The sequence below is a fragment of the Arachis ipaensis genome, chromosome B1 (genome assembly GCF_059453495.1).
Source record: "Arachis ipaensis isolate K30076 ecotype BB chromosome B1, ASM5945349v1, whole genome shotgun sequence".
Classification (NCBI taxonomy): domain Eukaryota; kingdom Viridiplantae; phylum Streptophyta; class Magnoliopsida; order Fabales; family Fabaceae; genus Arachis; species Arachis ipaensis.
In genome coordinates this window covers 145,186,210-145,205,947 of record NC_142436.1, presented here as the reverse complement: position 1 = coordinate 145,205,947, position 19,738 = coordinate 145,186,210, and the positions used below count along the sequence as shown (strand labels likewise).

Here is a 19,738-nt window from a genome sequence, read left to right as displayed (position 1 = left end):
TCATATTTCATATTTCTATATTCTTACTTCTAGTACTCTATATTTATAAAATTATTATATGTATTATTCTCACTTTGGATATTTTATACGCTTTTCGGCATCACTTTCATATAGTTTTTAGTAGTTTTTATTTAGTTTTTATTAAGTTTTTATAGGTTTTGGTGTTAAATTCACATTTTTAGATTCTACTATGAGTTTTTATGTTTTTGTACAATTTCAAGTATTTTCTGGCTGAAATTGGGGAACTGGAACAGAAGTCTGATTCAGAGACAAACAAAGCATTGCAGATGCTGTCCAGATCTGACCTGCCTGCATTCGGAAGAGCTTTTCTGGAGTTATAGAAGTTCAAATGGAGCGCTCTCGACGGCTATGGAAAGCTGACTTCCAGAGCTTTCCAGCAATATATAATAGTTTATACTTTGCTTCAGATTAGAAGGCCCAAAACTAGCGTCCAACGCCAGCTTCCTGCCCCCTTTTCAGGCGTCCAGCGCCCAAAGAGCAGAGCCCAGCGTCCAAAGGCCCAGAGAGGACCCCTTAGCTGGCGTTCCACGCCCAAGGAGCCTCATAGCACGTGGATCTCATCAAAACTCAGTCCAAACACTCACCAAGTTGACCCAAAAAGTGAATTTTAGCACTAAATAGACTGTTTCACCCTTACTAGTCACCTGTTTAGTATTTAAAGGATTAAATCTATGTATCTTACATCACTTTTTAGTTTTATACACGTTTTACATTGTCTTCTACCTCAGTATGAGGTTCTAAACCTCCTAGGTTGAGGGGAGGAGCCCTGCTGAGTCCTATGAATTAATAAAAGTACTATTTCTTCTTCTTCGATCCGTGTTTGATCTATCTCTAAGATGTATATTCCGATCTTCATCGTGATGAACAAGACGATCTGACAAATTGGCTCTGTTCATCACACTAAGACGAACGTGCCTGACAAACACCCGCGTTTACTTGGGTTCGTGTGAGTACTTGGAAGAAAAACACGAGCCAACAGCTATGAATTTACATCTCTCAGACGGTTAATCCACGATTTCGTTAGGGACTTCTCGAGACATCAGTTCAGCCGATCTTCAGGGATATCCGTGGTATAGAGAGGTTCGGAAGATAAATATGATTAATAATTTGAACTGCTTGAACAACATATACTTTAGTTCTTGACTTACAAATTTTCTCTTTCGCTGGACTGGTGGTATTAGACTCAGCTCTGGAATGGAGACTTGGGAGCAAGAAAATAATTTATGAAAATATTAACCTAATTCTCTAGAATATATTAACTATCTCCTTAATTTGAAACTTTTTATTAAAAAAAAATGATTTGAACCTTCTAATGTATATATGAGAAAGTTTTATTTTCCTAAAAAAAATTGTATTCTCTTTTTGTATGATCACTTTTTAATCTAATAGTAAAAATAAATAGAATAAATAAGAGGTTGAATTCTTTATATATTCGTAATTTTTGTGTGAAATACAAAAATATTTGACTATTTTAATATTTTGTATTGTTATGGTGGTAGTATTCGTCACTAGAAAAAAGGGTTAATTATGTAACAACAATGTTTTGTGAATTTTTTTAATGAAAAAACAGAACATACAGTGATGTTAATACACAATTTAGATTATTTTTGAGGAATCCATTCAAAAAAAAAGCTAAATGTGTAGAGAAAACAAAAATAAATGTATTCATACAACGTGCTCTTTTCTTATTTAATGTGTTGGATACAACTCTCCATACATGGAGAAAGAGAACTAACAGCTTCATCATATCATATCGTTTTATTTAATTACGAGTACTTGCTTTCTCTTCATCTGTCTTTGGATTGGTGCAATCGCAAAGGTTGAACCCTTTCTGAAGCAACTTTTCAACCTCTTCAAACTGAGGTCTCTGGTACCAATAGATAGATGGCAACGAGCCCAATTGTGGAAAACCCAGCAAAGAGGAGGAATGTTCCTGCAGCCCCAAGTGCATGGATGAGTGACAAGAATGTCAAACTCACTATGAGATTAGCAAACCAGTTTGAAACTGCTGCTATGCCTCCACAAATCCCCCTGAATCTTAATGGATAAATCTCTGAGTTCAAGACCCAAGGCACTGTTCCCATTCTAGGAGAGTACGCTAGGATATATAGTCCCAACACTATAACTGCAAGCACTCCAATTTTGCTTGGGCATCCATCATAAAACCACACACGCATTTGCTCACCGCACACCGCTCTGACTTCTTTTGTTTCCGCCAGACACGCTCCCGGAAGATGTTGCATCATGTTCATTGATTACGTTAGATTATATTAGACTAATACATAGATATAAGTTGAAACAAATGGAAGTGATGAACTTACATTGCCCCCAGTGCTGGCACAGAAGGCACATTCAGCTTTCAAATATTTAATGCAGTTCCATGAAGAGACATTGGAGGCATCAAGATAAGCCTGGCATGTAGCATTAGCACCGAAACTGAGGGTGTCAATGTTGTTAATTGGAGGAGCGGTGGTAGCTGCCTGAAAGAAAACTCCGATGAGAGTGAGAACGCAAATGATGATTGCAATAAGGGATAGGAGCATGAGCTTTCTCCTTCCATATTTATGGATGCACAGCATGCTGAGAATAGATTCAACGACGTTGAGACCAGATGTGACGAGGGAGAGTGCAAGTGCGGTAGATTTTGATGCAATGCCGGCAAATTGAACAATGGTTGGGTTGTAATACATGACGGTGTTGATGCCAACAAATTGTTGAGCCACTTGAGCAGTCACGCCTGCATACAATCCTCTTCGAACAGCAACGTTGCTGAAAGCAGCCTTCATTTTCTCTCTAAGAGTTTGACCGATCAACCCTTCCTCTTGCTTCTCTTGTTCTACAGCTTCTCTCATCGCTTTTATCTCCCCTTCAATCTCGTCTGCTTTGTAAATCTTTTCTAGGATTTTCCTTGACTCCTTTTCTTTCCCCTGGTTGTACAACCACCTCGGTGACTCATGTAAGGTCAACATTAAAACGATCCAAACCGATGCCGGAAGTCCGGCTACCCCAAGCATCCAACGCCACGTTCTAGGAGTCTGCAAAGTTAATCAAGATAGATAAGATGTGGACACATATTATTTCAAACAGTTTAGTCAAATACTTTAAATTATTTAATAGATCTTAGTTATTATCTAAGTAGATATACCTTGGTAAACGCGAGGTTGATAAGGTAGGCAAGGAATTGGCCAAAGGTGATGAGGAGACCATTGATACAAACGAGAGCTCCTCTAATGGGTAATGGCAGTTGGGGAGGCTTCTGAGATGTAGAGATGGTAAGTCATGGAAGCTATACCAACTCCAAAACCAACCAAAATTCTTCCAACCATGAGGACCTAAGGAGCAGGGCCAATAGCCATGACTATTGCGTCAAGAAGGAAAACAATATCAGCCCCCAAGATAGAGGTCTTACAGCCCAGCCTGTCGTTCATCCATCTACCGAGTGCAGCACCAATAATGGCTCCCGCTACAGCCATACTTACAATGACTTCCTACAACCATAATTTCTTATCAACTTTTACAAAGTCCTCGCGAATGTAAAGCAAGGCTCCTGAGATAACACTGGTGTCGTAGCCGAAGAGGAGACGTCCAATTCCGGCCGATAGAGTAAGGCGCATGATGTAGGGCGAACTGGTTGCTCTTTTCTAGAATTCTGTAAACTCTTGCTTACTTACTGCCTCCGGCCCTCCTTCCATTCTTATCACCTTAGCTGAAAATATTATTATTCCATCAATCATTGTTTATTTATGCATGCAATTAATCTCATGCATTTCATAACATCATGCAGACACTTCCAATTATAAAGTGAAATTTTATTTCAACGACTAATTAATCAATAATATCTACTCTTTCTTATCTAGATTTTAACACCTTACCAAAAAGGTTATTATTGTGTTCCTAATTAACCATGTAAAGTTGCAATTACGAACTCAGAAATACTTGGGAATATATCCTATCATATCATTATTATTTATTTATATATAAAGGAAAAGTATGAACTAAAAAAATTAAAATAAATTAAACAGATGAAATATATTACATACTTGTACTACAGAGAGAAAATGAGCTTTGTTATGGAAACCACAGCACTCTGATGTTAAAAGGAGTCGCAGAAGGTCTCTCAGTTGTGTGGTGAGAATATATGTATATAAAAATTATTGGTTACATACATCTCTATATATAGGACTGTTGTGGTGACTGTTACAGGACATGTTTGCCACTACTAATGTGAATTGAGAAACATAATTCATAAGCCCAAACATGTCTTGTAACAGCCACAACAGTCCTATATATAGATGTATGTAACCAATAATTTTTATATACATATATTCTCACCACACAACTGAGAGACCTTCTGCGACTCCTTTTAACATCAGAGTGCTGTGATTTCCATAACAAAGCTCATTTTCTCTCTGTAGTACAAGTATGTAACATATTTCATCTGTTTAATATATCTTAATTTTTTTTAGATTATACTTTTTCTTTATATATAAATAAATAATAATGAAATGATAAGATATATTTCCAAGTATTTCTGAGTTCATAATTGCAACTTTACATGATTAATTAGGAACACAATAATGACCTTTTTGGTAAAGTGTTAAAATCTAGATAAAAAAGAGTAGATATTATTGATTAATTAGTCGTTGAAATCAAATTTCACTTTATAATTGGAAGTGTCTGCATGATGTTATGAAATGCATGAGATTAATTGCATGCATTACAATGATTGATGGAATAATAATATTTTCAGCTAAGGTGATAAGAATGGAAGGAGGGCCGGAGGCAGTAAGTAAGCAAGAGTTTACAGAATTCTAGAAAAGAGCAACCAGTTCGCCCTACATCATGCGCCTTACTCTATCGGCCGGAATTGGACGTCTCCTCTTCGGCTACGACACCAATGTTATCTCAGGAGCCTTGCTTTACATTCGCGAGGACTTTGTAAAAGTTGATAAGAAATTATGGTTGCAGGAAGTCATTGTAAGTATGGCTGTAGCGGGAGCCATTATTGGTGCTGCACTCGGTGGATGGATGAACGACAGGCTGGGCCGTAAGACCTCTATCTTGGGGGGTTGATATTGTTTTCCTTCTTGACGCAATAGTCATGGCTATTGGCCCTGCTCCTTAGGTCCTCATCGTTGGAAGAATTTTAGTTGGTTTTGGAGTTGGTATAGCTTCCATGACTTACCATCTCTACATCTCAAAAGCCTCCCCAACTGCCATTACCCATTAGAGGAGCTCTCGTTTGTACCAATGGTCTCCTCATCACCTTTGGCCAATTCCTTGCCTACCTTATCAATTCACCAAGGTATATCTACTTAGATAATAACTAAGATCTATTAAATAATTTAAAGTATTTGACTAAACTGTTTGAAATAATATGTGTCCACATCTTATCTATCTTGATTAACTTGTGCAGACTCCTAGAACGTGGCGTTGGATGCTTGGGATGGCCGGACTTCCGGCAGTGGTTCAGTTCGTTTTAATGTTGACCTTACATAAGTCACCGAGGTGGTTGTACAACCAGGGGAAAGAAAAGGAGTCAAGGAAAATCCTATAAAAGATTTACAAAGCGAACGAGATTGAAGGGGAGATAAAAGCGATGAGAGAAGCCGTAGAACAAGAGAAGCAAGAGGAAGGGTTGATCGGTCAAACTCTTAGAGAGAAAATGAAGGCTGCTTTCAGCAACGTTGCTGTTCGAAGAGGATTGTATGCAGGCGTGACTGCTCAAGTGGCTCAACAATTTGTTGGCATCAACACCGTCATGTATTACAGCCCAACCATTGTTCAGTTTGTCGGCATTGCATCAAAATCTACCGCACTTGCACTCTCCCTCGTCACATCTGGTCTCAACGTCGTTGAATCTATTCTCAGCATGCTGTGCATCCATAAATATGGAAGGAGAAAGCTCATGCTCCTATCCCTTATTGCAATCATCATTTGCGTTCTCACTCTCATCGGAGTTTTCTTTCAGGCAGCTACCACCGCTCCTCCAATTAACAACATTGACACCCTCAGTTTCGGTGCTAACGCTACATGCCAGGCTTATCTTGATGCCCCCAATGTCTCTTCATGGAACTGCATTAAATATTTGAAAGCTGAATGTGCCTTTTGTGCCAGCACTGGGGCAATGTAAGTTCATCACTTCCATCTGTTTCAACTTATATCTATGTATTAGTCTAATATAATCTAACGTAGTCAATGAACATGATGCAACATCTTCCGGGAGCGTGCCTGGCGGAAACAAAAGAAGTCAGAGCGGTGTGCGGTGAGCAAATGCGTGTGTGGTTTTATGATGGATGCCCAAGCAAAATTGGAGTGCTTGCAGTTATAGTGTTGGGACTATATATCCTAGCGTACTCTCCTGGAATGGGAACAGTGCCTTGGGTCTTGAACTCAGAGATTTACCCATTAAGATTCAGGGGGATTTGTGGAGGCATAGCAGCAGTTTCAAACTGGTTTGCTAATCTCATAGTGAGTTTGACATTCTTGTCACTCATCCATGCACTTGGGGCTGCAGGAACATTCCTCCTCTTTGCTGGGTTTTCCACAATTGGGCTCGTTGCTATCTATCTATTGGTACCAGAGACCAAAGGGCTTCAGTTTGAAGAGGTTGAAAAGTTGCTTCAGAAAGGGTTCAACCTTTGCGATTGCACCAATCCAAAGACAGACGAAGAGAAAGTAAGTACTCGTAATTAAATAAAATGATATGATATGATGAAGCTGTTAGTTCTCTTTTCCCATGTATGGAGATTTGTAGCCAACACATTAAATAAGAAAAGAGGCACGTTGTATGAATACTTTTATTTTTGTTTTCTCTACACATTTAGCTTTTTTTTTTTTGAATGGATTCTTCAAAAATAATCTAAATTGTGTATTAACATCATAGTATGTTCTGCTTTTTCATAAAAAAAATTCACAAAACATTGTTGTTACATAATTAACCCTTTTTTTCTAGTGACGAATACTGCCACCATAACAATACAAAATATTAAAATAGTCAGATATTTTTGTATTTCACACAAAAATTACAAATATATAAAGAATTCAACCTCTTATTTATTCTATTTATTTTTACTATTAGATTAAAAAGTGATCATACAAAAAGAGAATACAATTTTTTTAGAAAAATAAAACTTTCTCATATATATATTAGAAGGTTCAAATCATTTCTTTTTAATAAAAAGTTTCAAATTAAGCACATAATTAATATATTTTAGAGAATTAGGTTAACATTTTCATAAATTATTTTCTTGCTCCCAAGTCTCCATTCCAGAGCTGAGTCCAATACCACTAGTCCAGCGAAAGAGAAAATTGGTAAGTTAAGAACTAAAGTATATGTTGTTCAAGCAGTTTAAATTATTAATCATATTTATCTTCCAGACCTCTCTAACTAATCAGTAATGACGGACATGCACTTTCATCGAAATAACAATGTGTGCATAAAGAATCATAAGATTGAAAACTAACCTCCAAGATTGAAAGAGACTGGACATTCTTTATGTTTGGTACACCTAGACCATTTGGAGTAGCCATGGCAACTCCAATGTTGTGTGAACCTATAGCAAGTAAACCCATCTTGTCAGATCCAAATTAACGGCTAATGCCTCAAATAACCATTGAGTTAACAGACACCACATATCAACCAACTCTAACCAGAAAAACGTTGAATCCACCAAAATTCAAACACATTCAACCTTCAAAGAAGGCTAGCAAGACATGTCGAGAGCTCAGCCTGTAATGTTTAAGATACAGACCTTTGAATATGATCTCCATTGAATCCTCTTTGAAGCAACTATTCAAAGACGGTACTTGGTGAGGGCCATTGACAGTGATTTGACTCGTATTGGCAGAAAAGTGTGCTTGACATCTGGATAAGGATTTTTTTTCTGAAAAGATGTTTTAAGCTCCACTAGAGCATTGCAGTTTATCTCATCTACATAATGGAAATGTGGGACCTTGGCAGCCAGAGACATTGATTTTACATTGCTCTTCGGTATCCTCTAAAAGAGAATAGAGAAGAAAATAATTAACTTCCAAGCTATTGCAACATTCAAGGTCGTCACAGTTTTCTTTCTAGGTTGACATGTATCATTGTCTCGTAAGAAAGACACAAAAGAAAAGGGGTTCATATTCATATGGATGCTTTTACCTTAAGGGAAGTATCCTATCCTCTCATGGTGATTTATACTCAGGTGTCACACTACATCCTTCAGCTCCTTGAGGCTGCTCTACATTATCAGCATGCAAAGCAGCATATGCATTTCTAATTATTCCCTTCTTAGCAGCAAAATTGAGCACATCTTCTTTCAATACCCTTCCATCTTTTCCAGTTCCACATACTTCATTTATGTCTATACCATGCTGCTTTGCAAAACTCCTTACAGTAGGTGTTGATAACCCGCAGCACGCTTCCCTTTTTCAAGATCAGAATCTAGTAGCTCTGCATTATTTGAATTACCAAGAGCCGCTGTAGCCGATGCAGATACATTAACTAATAATTGATCAGAATCAAGTGACTTTGTAGTTTCTGAATCACGAACAGTCGCAGAAGGGAATGCAGTCTCATTATTTGACAAATAGAGCAATGTAGGAATTCACTCACCTCTTGGACATGCCATCTGAGAAGTTCACATTATGCAATACCTTCACCAGTTTGTGCCAACGGCATATCCACGATCTTACCGGCAGAAAGTTCTAGTGCAGGTTGAGTAGAAAAGCAGTGCCTCTTCCAATGCAGAAAATTGAACTACAACATGGAAATTCAACGAATATGGTGAAATAAACACTCAAACACACTCCAATTCACATAGAAAGGCTTCCAAAAACATATCAAACTTTCATTACTTTTAATTATTATGCAGCCACCAATTATAACTATAAGTAATAGGCAACATCACAACAGCACCTCATAAATTAACTGTATCAAAGTCTAAGAACGAAATTGGTGTGACTATTTTGTGCGAAAATAGAAAGAGAAACAATTGATCAACCTAGCTAGCTAGTAATGGCAGTAAGAATTAACAAATAGCATAAACATAACAAAAATCAATGTGATTCTTGATCAAATAAAAGGTGAAGCAACTGAGCATCTGCGAAAGAAGAGAATAAACAAGTTGGCATGACGATTGAAATAACCCCAAGACCAAGTGAAGTAGAATGGTGAAACTTACATCAAAATAAGCATAAGCTGTAGAACGAAGAGCAAAGGCAGAAGAAGAGAAGGTGTGAGAGTGAGAGAGGTGAGGGCAGCGGAGCAGAGAACTGGGAGGAGAACCCGGCGGGCGGAGGTCCAAAGCTTCCTGTGAGATATGCGGGTGAGCATCATCAAAAGAGGGTCTTACGTGTAAACGACTTGTACTTTGGTTGTTGAAAAGTGGTGTGTAATTGAAGTGCTTTTGGAGAACAAAAGAGAGACGTTTGGATAAGGGAAATGTATAAAATCGATACAAATGGATGTACATAAGCCTATCCGATGATATGATGATAGATTCATTCATCACAAAAGCATGGTGCTTTATTACAAGCTGACAGGTTGCTGACTGATTGGTGTATTCACATGGATAAAGGACCCGCAATGAAAGAAGGAGCTTTCTTCAGTGGGGAAAAGTATCTTCTGGTCCTTGAAGGACCAAGTAACAAAGGTAATTAATAAAGAATATGAGGCGGGTTCACAAATAATAAAAAGTTTACAAATAAAGTTCGATTAACATGTGGGGCAAATTTGAATGTACGGTTAAATTAGGTTTGGGTGAGGGCGAAGCGTGGGTTGGACGACTTAGTAGCAGACGGCACTGCACGACGGAGCAGAGGGAGTGGTAGAACGCCGTCGAAGTAGAGGCGTAGATCGGGCCCTGGCCGAGTTGAGGTACACCAGACGGGAGGCAATGGACGACATAGGGCAACCGTCGACGCAGGTACGTGGTGTCGATGTCCTTATTTAAAGTCCTATATTGTCTCTGGAACCATGGTGGAGGTATGCTCCCGAAATTGGTTTCAAGTGGGGGTTCAAGCTCAATAATCGCTTGATCTTGGAGCTCGAGCAGATTCGAAGGCTCAAGAGTCGAATCGAGAATGGAGAATTTTAACCCAGGCAGATCTTCAATGGCCCTCCCAAAAAATCGCCGACCAAGAAGATCTCCGGCAACAAACGGCCATTTCCGGTGAATTCCATCACCAACGATTTGAAACGATCGAATTCAGATATTGGAAATTTGATGAAGTGCTGCTCGCAGGTTCTACAGAAGATCATGAAGCAAAAGGTTGGGTGGATCTTCAAGAAGGAGAATGTGATCCCTCAGGCAAGGTTTCAACCCGAGCCAGTGTAGGTCCCTGCGAGCTCTTCGAACCCTCCAATGGTGCAGTCGCCTGTGCGCACCCCTTCCCCTATGAGAGCCCCGCCGGTGAAGCCTTTGAAGCAGCCAAAGCCTAAGGCGAAGGACCCCAGTAAGAGGGAGATGAGCCTTGAGGAGAAACACAAGTTGTGTATTGGGTTGCAGAGTTTGCCTCTTGCGAAAATGGAGCAGGTGGTACAGATCATAAGGAAGAGGAATGGGAATCTGAAGCAGGACGGGGATGAGATTGAGCTTCATATTGAGGCTGTTGACATTGAGATCCTTTGGGAACTTGATCGATTGGTGACCAATTGAAGAAGATAATGAGCAAAATTAAGCAGCAGGCACTACTTGGCAACTTGAACAATAACAATGCCGCATCTAATAAATCCAATGGGGTAAAACTCCTTTCTTTTTTTGTGCATTTATCTGTTGAATGGGTTAGGCTTATTTTATATAGCATTGTAATCATTTTCTTGCCATATATACTAATTTGTTACTGTGATCAAATTGACAGGAACTGGCTACTGTGAGAAGGTTGAGGCGGCTCTGGCTGAGGTGAAGAAACCAAAGAAAATGGATGCTGGGATGAGGATGTTGACATTGGGGATGAGATGCCGATGAGTACCTTCCCCCCTGTGGAGATTGAGAAAGATAAAGAAGTTGCCGGCAGCCATGCTAATAGTAGTTCTAGTAGTTCCAGCAGTTCAAGTAGTGATTCCTCGTCGTCTAGTGGTACTAAATTTGCTCCTAGCTGTTATTTGGTTTGTTCTTGAACTTAGTATATTTTTAGAAATACAAAAAAGGGAACAACTTTATTTAGATGAACACTCTATTCTTATGATATATTGTTTTGGGCTACTTTTTGAACAAGAATATAGTAATGTTGTATTTGCATTTTTAATACTAACAATTATTTCATATCAAAATACTGAGAGCAGATAGTATTTAACTCTAATATTATCATAGCTATATTGTTATATTTAGCCTCTTGTTATCAAGTAAGCCACCACTTGTTGATAGGAATAATTATGAACGATGCTGTTCTAGCTGGTCGGCATGAAAGTGTAGCTACTTAGCTTCTATTTCCTATTACCATTAATAGCAGCCTATGTCTTTGACTTAGGGAGAATTATTTGTTAATCTTTCTTAGGTGTGTGTATATATATATGAATTTGCTATGACTAATAGAAAGTTTTATCTTTCTAAAATTGCTATGACTTCTCTCTATTTATTCCGTTAAACATTCTAATTTTTTTGTTAACTGATAATGGTACATTCCTAATTGTAATGTTAACTGCTTAATTTGTTTTGTTTATGATAGATACCTCACTGAACAATTAGCAAAACGCATACATTTTGCTTGCTCAAAAAATGGTGCATTCTACTCTAGCATCCTCATATGAAGAGGATTTTCCATGCATCACCTCCATTCACATAAACAATTACACAAAATCCTAAAGACACCACACTTGGTACCAGAAAATCGCCAACTAAAGACACCGTGACGGATTGGAGGACCAACGCTGATGTGATGGTATGTGACATCGTTTGTTTGTGCTGCTTTTGAAATCATTTGTGAAAAGTGTGTCTCTGTTATGGTCCTACTCACTAATTCCATTGCATGTATTTTTATGAGGGACTTGTTTTTTTTTTTTTTTTTTTCATTTTAGGGATTCTAAAGTAATTAAAATTAGGAAAAAATTAAGTTTTGAGTTCTATTTACTTAGCAGTGAGAAAAACTTAGTTCAATTTGCTTATGTTGTGTGTCAAAAAATAGGAACTTGTACCATTGAAAAAAATAGGAACTTGAATTTGTTTTCCCTCGACTATAAATGTTTAGATTCTTTCAAAATTTCTTAAATTTTAGAATATTGTATGACAAGGCAACGTAACCTAAGAGGTAGTTGTTGGACGTAGATAAGATCAATCCCTAAAAATCTTGTGAAATATCAAAAGGTGATGTTATTTGGTTTGTTCTTGAGACAATCTGTTTGCAGGGGAACTTAAAATTTACTCTTATTTTACTCTTTGCAGATTCAGATTCAACGAGTTCCTCAAGGAGTGATTCTGAATAATGGCCAATGTGTGGTGTTCTGCCGAAGAAAATGATTTGCTTCACGGCTTCTTTTGAGTGTGCAGCTTCAATTCATGGACGAGGTGTGTGCTTTTGATTCTCTTTGTATCTCCTTTTCGCTGCAATGCTTCAATTTTCTGCAGATGGAATGATGGCTAAATTTGTGATTGCATTGTTATTTCAGGTAGTGTTGATGTGAACATGGTTTGCTGTTTCATATTGGATGGATTTTGGTGGCAGGGCAACTGCTAGAAGAGGTTTGTGGTGTGCATTATTTTGTAAAAAGGATTCCTAATACTGAAGAGCTAATCAAAACAATGGTAGGCCGGAAATTAGAGTGCAATGTGGTGAAAATCTTAGTTTAGTTCCGTTAGATTGGTTAGAGATTAGGATAGGTCAGGGAGAATCAATGTTTTTGAGTTCACCTTGTACACATTACTACTACACTAAATAGAGTTATCCTCGATGGAGATGGCCATTTATCAAAAGGGATATGTATCTAACTTGTTGGGATCGACAATTAATCAAATTAGAGATCTAAATTTTGTATGTACCACAGACTTTAATGACTCATTATATAATCACCCATTCTTTTAAGAAAAGTGTAAAAAGATGGACCAGAAAGAAAGGACCATTTGGTTTTGAAGATAGATTTCCGAATGCTCTGATAGCTGTTTTGGCAGTGGAGACTGTTGAGTGTTGAATTAGATGACCAATATTAAAAATAAAAAAAAATTTAATAAAATAAAAATGATAATTTTCAGAGCTAGTAAATGCTATTATTAGTATTCTTAAGTACTAATATTATTGAAACATATTAACTTACTAGCAACTTGACACAGAAAATTACTTATTTTTCATTAAAATAATAATAATAATATAAAAATAAGGTTTTTTTCTAAATGTAATAATAATTTTTATTATTATTATTATTATTATTATTATTATTATTATTATTATTATACCAAAGATAGGAGACTCGAATCCGCAACCTCTTAATTGAGTATGGGAAGATTATGTCATTTGAGCTATAACTCATTGGCTTATTATTATTATTATTACATACATCAAGCTCCAAATTAATTTAACTCTTAAAATCACTTGGGATTTATTATAAAATTTTTTCTTTTTCCTTCAAGCTTTTTCAGAAATATTTCATGTCATTGTAGAAGATGATCATACACATATGGAATAATGTTTTTTTTTTTTTTTTTTTGGTCATATGAAATAATGTTTGGTCTTGAAAATATGCATTTTGATTTTTTGATGGGTTGTCCATGGTCATTCGGGCTGTTTTTAGAGGGGTTCGAGTTTGTATTGTAGTATTTTTTTGGTGGGTTGTGTGGGTACGGGTCATGTGGCCAGATCTGAAAAAAAATTAATTCCCAAAAGAAAAAAAGACATAAAATCATGGGTCTAACTAAACCATCTGCTATACCGGTTCGCAAATACATTAAATCATGGGTCAAACTTAACGATATTAACAATTTCTTACTTGGAGCAATCTGAACCCTCCATCAAGAATCTTTTTTCTTGGTGCTTCAAGCACCAGAAAATGCTTTCCCCACCTAAGACATCCCCATGAAAGCATGCTTTGTTACAAGTTGACAGGTTGCTGACTGATTGGTGCATTCACATGGATATGCTTTTGTATTTTAATAAATAAAATAATTATAATAATTACGAAATAAATAATTTAAAAAATATTTATCGAAATAAATACTTCTCTCTTATCTCGTAGAGGTGGACGTGACACGTATAAACGAGATATATATGTATCGCATCCACCTGTCTTATCTCGTTTACATTATAAACGAGATAAGAGATAGATATTTATTTCGGTAAATATTTTTTAAATTATTTATTTCGATAATTATTATATTTATTTAATTTATAAAAATAAAAAATCCTACAGGACCATTATAACTTGAGAAAATTGTGGATGCATTATTAAGGCTAAATAATTTGGTTACGGGGCATCGGATTGATAGTTCCAGAACATTTGGACCATTAAATGGTCCCATAATAAAACATGTTTTTTAAGTTTTTTAATAATTGCTAAATAGTTCTTATTTAATTTTAATTACAAATTAATCTTTTATATATTATTTAATTATAAAATCTATTTTTTATTTTACAAATTATTATTTTATCATTCATCTATCATGTTTATTAATAATAAAAAACTAAAACAATAATAAATTAGATCTTCCATTAATCGTAATAAATATTTTGCAATCTTAATCGATCGTAATTTTATCATTGATCTGTGACATACATATTGGATTGAAAAAATCGTATTTGTTAAAAATTCAATTGATTGGATGCACAAACCAATTGATTGAAATTCATGTTTCTTAAACTTCAATAGATTGGAATTGATATACAACTGATTGTGGGGTTTCTTTATTCAATTGATTGGTTTTTCCACAGCATGTGGGGTTTGTTTATTCAAAACAACTTGAGAAATACATAGATACACGGGAATAAACCGTATTTAACAAGAATTTTTTTATTATAAATTAAAAAAATTATTTTTCCAATAAAAATAAGACTTATTCATGTATACTCTTGTGTACTCCTATAATGGTTGTCATTGTCTATTGTGAAGATTAATAATTTGAGTTAGCTATTTTTTTAGAATTTGAAGCGAAGTTCGCCCTGCTCTATATAAAAAAAATTCGTATTTGAAAAATTAAAGTTGAAAAATTGGTTTTGGAAAATAATAATTTTTTTATTTTATTTTAGAAAAAAATCCATTACTAAAAGATAAAAAAAATATTTTTTCATTATACAATCAATTGCATGAATAAAGAATCGAAACAAAAAATTACAAAATTAGATACTAATCTTGATTTTGTAATCAAAACAATGGATTGTTTTCTAAACACTACCGTGAAAAAATCGATTGGATCTTTTTCGCCAACTGTGATTATCAATTAATGATGAACAAATATTAGATATTAAAGAGATGGATAAACAATAAAGAAAAATTGGATATTAAATAGATGGATAAACAATGAACAAAAACAATGAAAAATTGATAATCAATCAGATTGATAAATGATTCTAATGGTAGGACTGAGTAATTGTTGATAGATTATTCACCAATTTATAATCTTAATATTAAAGAAAAGATAAGATTAGAGTATCTAAATCAAGATTAGAGAAGCGTAACATATAACGCATTGCACAATTCAATCGATTGGGTAACACAACCAATCGATTGAATTGTGAAGATTTATGTTGCTTTGAAGACTTAAATCGATTGGGTAATATGACCAATCGATTGAATAAGAAAAACCCCACATGCCTTGCAAAATTCAAACGATTGTGTATCAATTCCAATCGATTGAATTTCTAACAAACACAATTTTTCCAATCCAATACGTATGTAATGGATCAATGATAAAATTATGATCGATTAAGATTGCAAAATATTTATTACGATTAATAGAAAATCTAATTTGTTATTGTTTTAATTTTTTATTATTAATAAACAGATAGATGAATAATAAAATAATAATTTATAAAATAAAAAATAGTTTTTATGATTAAATAAAATATATGGGTTAATTTGTAATTAAAATTAAAAATAGACTATTTAGCAGTTATTGAAAAACTTAAAAAACATGTTTTGTTATGGGACCATTTAATGGTCCAAACATTCTGGGACCATTGAATCCAGTGTCTGATTACGGGTTTAAATTTGGTGTTTTAGTTAGAAATAGGTGTAGTGTCTGCATTTGTAAATTGGTGGAGATGTCAGAAGGCACTTTCAACACGCGGGGAGACGTGTTGTATGCAGCACGTTATGGCGAAGTCTGGTTGCATGGGACTGCAACACGTGGGGGGCGTGCTGAGTCAGCACATGGGTGGGCGTGAATGCCACGTGGCGAAGTTTGGCTGCACGGGATTGCAACACATGGGGGGCGTGTTGAGGCAGCACAGAGAGGCATGTTACACGTGTCGAAGGTTGGTTGGTTGGTGAGGCAACACGGGGGAGAAGGGGCGTGCTGAGTGCTTCGTCTATATAAGGCAAAGTTCGGTACCATTTTCATTGCGAGGAAGAGTGTTCTTTGAGTGTATTGCTAGTGTAATGGAGGGTACCACAAATTTGGTAGTGTATCGCAACGGTGAGATTATACGAAATACTCATGAGGGAGTGAGGTTTGTGTGTCAGAATCTGTTTTCGTTTGTGGTTCTATGCACCATGACATTCATCGAGCTTCAAAACAGTTTCTGTCAAAGCATGGAGAACAATATATTGAGAAGAGTGAGCAATATATTGTATCGGAATCCGGTTATAGTTTTTGGTGGTCTAATACAGTTTGATATCATGTCGATCATTGACGAAGAGAGTACGCAGAATATGTTCCAAATTCATCGGAAGACTCAGATGCGACAGCCACAGATTGAACTGTATGTTGAGTTTGAAAACGTAGAGTTAGATAAGATTCAAAATAATTTAGATATAGAGGATGATAGAGTTGCAGTGTACGAAGAAATGAACAGTGACATTGAAGAGGACTTCGAAGCCACTTATGAAGCTGGCGATGAAGACGAGGATGGTAATGTGGGAGTCGAGGCAGCAGCGGAGAATGTAGTGGTTCACCCGCAGTTAGTCAACCGATGAACGTCCCACCTTTTATGCATAATTTGGATCTTGACGCCATGAATGCACCGGAATTCCCAGAATATACAAACATAGGTATGTGATGAGTGAATAATACGTTTTTGTAAAATTATATTTCGGATAGATCAATGAATGATGATTTTTTTCTGTAGGTGTTGCTGATCCTAAGGACGGAGAGTTAAGGATCGGAATGGAGTATAGTTCTAGAAAGTCTGTCGTCGCAGCAATCAGAAGTTACACTATCTCTAGAGAAGTTGACTACAATGTTTATGAGTACGAACCATTGACGTTCTATGCAAAATGCAAGACGTATGGGCGTGGGTGCGACTGGCTTATCCAAGCCAGCTTGATACGGAAAAAAGGTTGTTGGGAGATACGGAGATACAACAGTATGCACACGTGCACCATGGGAACGATTTCACAGGATCATTCTAATTAAGTCCCGGACACAGTTGCTGAGGCTATAAGGCTATTGGTTGAGAGTGACCCATCCATCAAGGTCAAATCTATAATTGCGGAAGTCCAGTCAAGGTTCAACTATACCATCAATTACCGAAAGGCTTGGTTAGCAAAATAGAAGTCCATAGCCAAAATTTTCGGTGATTGGCAGAATTCTTACCAAACTTTACCATGGTGGCTCTCGGTCATGACTCAAAAGATGCCTGACTCAATTGTCCAAATAAAAATACGTACCCTGTACAACGGGACTGAGAAGGCGGACGGTGTCAGAATACTTCACTGCGTATTTTGGAGTTTCAATCCATGCATTAGGGCGTATTTTTATATAATTTTTTTCCTTCAAACAACCCTAACTCCTAACTCTCTTCTTCGGCCTCTCAACTACACCTTTCACGATAAATTATGAAACATTCAACAACAACACTTATGCATGAAAATGGTCCCCAGAAGCTCAATTTATAGAGCTTCTTTGAACGTTGCTGGTTACCGGGGGGTTGTCCCCTGCATGCAGACCACCTGCAACACCCCTCCCCCCATGTTGGCTCTTCAGAACGTTACACTGCCAGTAGGGATGTCAATGGGGCAGGGCGGGGGCGGGGGATGCCTCCCTGCTCCCCATTCCCGCCCTCATATTTACTCCCCATCCCCGCCCCATTCCCCGCCGTGGAAGAAAATTGCTCCCCATCCCCATTCCCCACGGAGCCCCATTCCCCGCGGGGATCCCATTCCCCATCTACATAATAGTTCTAACTAATTATTAATTTCCATATGAATAGAGCTACAAGTATCTATTTTATACAAAAACTGCAAGATTTTATAGAAAAAGTCTAAATAACATGATGGTGACTTCTTTCGAAATAACGCAATGGGGAGACGCAACGACGAGCCAAAGAAAAAAGCAGTGGACGAGGTGGGAGACGCGACAACAGAGAGGAGAATGGACACAACGGCAGAGTTACGAAAAGGAACGCCGCAAATAGAAATTACGACGCAGTAAGGGTGATGGCACGGTGAGGTGTGACGATGCGGTGAGAAGGGTGACGAGGAGGTGGCTGCAGAGAGGTTGGATGGAGTATGGACAGCCTTAGGGATCTCTGAATTGAAGAGAGGTTATGCAAATAAAGATTAGGAGTTTTTTGTTTCTATATATATGTGTGTGAGAAATGACTACAAAACATATATGAGAAATAAACTATTAAGGATAATTCAAAGAATTCATAAATTTCGGGGAATAGTGGGGACGGGACGGGGATCCCCGCTCGGGTCCCCGTGCCTGTTTCGGGGGAATTTTGTCCCCCATCCCCATCCCCGCAGGGAAAATTCCCCACAATCGGATCCCCATTCAGGGCAGTCCCCGCAGGGATCCCCGCGTCTCGGGGAATTTTGCCATCCCTAACTGCCAGGATTCAGAGACAACACGCCCCCTACATGTTGTCAGGATTGTGCCACCGTCACTGCAAGCCACCTCACCACGCTCCCATGCATGTTTCCAGTGCCTGCCACGCCTCTAATGCCCTGTCACCATTCTCCCGGCGTGTTGAAACTGACACCCATAACGCAGCAAAATACCTCCCTTCCTAATATTGAGCCAATATACCAATGTAGTTTTCATAAAAAAAAAAATAATTTCTGCATTATTAAAATTTATTATTTTTAGTCATTAATTTATTTTTTAGTATAATAATTAAATAATATATTTTATTTTATATTTTTAAATATTAATAAGTAATTAATAATTAAAAATAATAAATTCTAATAATATTTTAGTATTTATTTTATAATAAAGTATTTTTTTGTTACACATTATTTTTTGATGCAACAAATTAAAAATTAATTTATTATAAATTTAAGTTTTATTTAAAGATATATTATTAATTAATAAATTATTATATGTGTAAGACGAAATTTAAATTTTTGAAATTTATTTAAGAAGATATAAATTCATTATTTTCGCGTTAGCTAATCCTAAGTATTATGTTGCATTTGCCCTAGTTTTTAGTGAATAAGTATAAATAATAAAATTTTAATTAATCATGATTAACTAATTTTTTTAACTCTTATTTTTTAGAGAATTTATGGTTAAATTTTAGGGTTTATAATTTAAAATTTACGGTTTAATAATGAATGTAAACTAGCAATTTCAAAATGTTATTAATATTGACTTAAAATCTATAATTAAACTCTTTAACTTTTTTTTACAAAATTTTTATTGGA

General features: G+C 36.5%; 1 long non-coding RNA gene and 2 pseudogenes across 2 annotated transcripts; all 3 read left to right on the top strand.

The window, feature by feature from the left end:
- The first annotated feature begins 4,785 nt into the window (after positions 1-4,785).
- Positions 4,786-6,154, top strand: LOC107614289 (inositol transporter 4 pseudogene; annotated as a pseudogene).
- Positions 6,155-9,524: 3,370 nt separating this feature from the next.
- LOC107638720 (uncharacterized) lies at positions 9,525-10,976 on the top strand (annotated as a pseudogene). The gene is made up of 3 exons (XR_015902710.1): positions 9,525-9,662; positions 9,764-10,706; positions 10,870-10,976. The product of XR_015902710.1 is annotated as an uncharacterized LOC107638720 (transcript).
- A 721-nt stretch (positions 10,977-11,697) lies between these two features.
- Positions 11,698-12,978, top strand: LOC148578753 (uncharacterized). The gene is made up of 3 exons (XR_015902566.1): positions 11,698-11,889; positions 12,390-12,512; positions 12,614-12,978. It is a non-coding gene; the product is annotated as an uncharacterized LOC148578753 (long non-coding RNA).
- Positions 12,979-19,738: the final 6,760 nt, after the last annotated feature.